Raw genomic sequence first — 856 nt, forward strand, 5'->3', positions numbered from 1 at the left:
GGCCGGACAAAGCGGGCCCGCCAAGTTGCGAGGGGCTGCAGGCGAGAGAAGAAAGGCTGCGGCGAGAGACGACTGGAGAGAAGGCAGCGCCGGCGGAGGAGCGGCGCGCAGCCCGGCGCAGAGCAGCTGGTGTTCGGTGGAACAAACAACTTGCCACTCAAACGCGCGCTCGGTGCGCACGCGCGGCCGCCGCGGGGCGTGCCGGGACTTGTAGTCTCGAGCGACCTGGGCGCTGCCGCCTGCTGATGTCAGGGGTCTGGGCGCCCGCGCCGGGGTGGGGGTGGGGGCGCCAACAGTGCACCGAAAATGTGGGCCTGACGTCCCCGCAGGGACGGAGGAAAACCGAGGGGAGTGATGGGGGGTTTCCAGGCAGCTTGAAATTAGGTGCAAGCTGTGTCTTTCAGAGCTGGGAGACACTGGGGGTGCAGAGCGAGCAGCGGCGACAACTCCAGCTTTGGAGGGGAGGCCAGATGTGGGAGGGGAGCGGTCACTGTGCAGTGAGGCGAAGCAGAAGGGGTGCTTGGGACAGAGTGGTTGACCAAGGGTACGAGAGTGGACCCTGAGAGATCAAACAGCATTTCCCGGAGAAGGGAACATTTCAACAGGGTTCTGAAGGGTGAGTGGGAGCTCACTAACAAGGGGAGGGGGCGTAGATGGAGGGCTGTGGCCTTCCAGGAAGAAGGAACAGCGCGTCCAAAGGCACAGAAGCGTGAACGTCCCCATGGCGCTGTGTTTGGCTTTGTTGGAGCGGAAAATATGAGGGAGGAGAGGCAAGAGATAAGGCTGGCCTGGTAACCGGGAGGCGAGTGGAGAGGGGTCATGTGTGCTATGCAGACCCTTTAATCAGGGGGAGGAG

This window comes from Chrysochloris asiatica, unplaced genomic scaffold (assembly GCF_000296735.1).
Source record: "Chrysochloris asiatica unplaced genomic scaffold, ChrAsi1.0 scaffold00034, whole genome shotgun sequence".
In the NCBI taxonomy this organism is placed as follows: Eukaryota; Metazoa; Chordata; class Mammalia; order Afrosoricida; family Chrysochloridae; genus Chrysochloris; species Chrysochloris asiatica.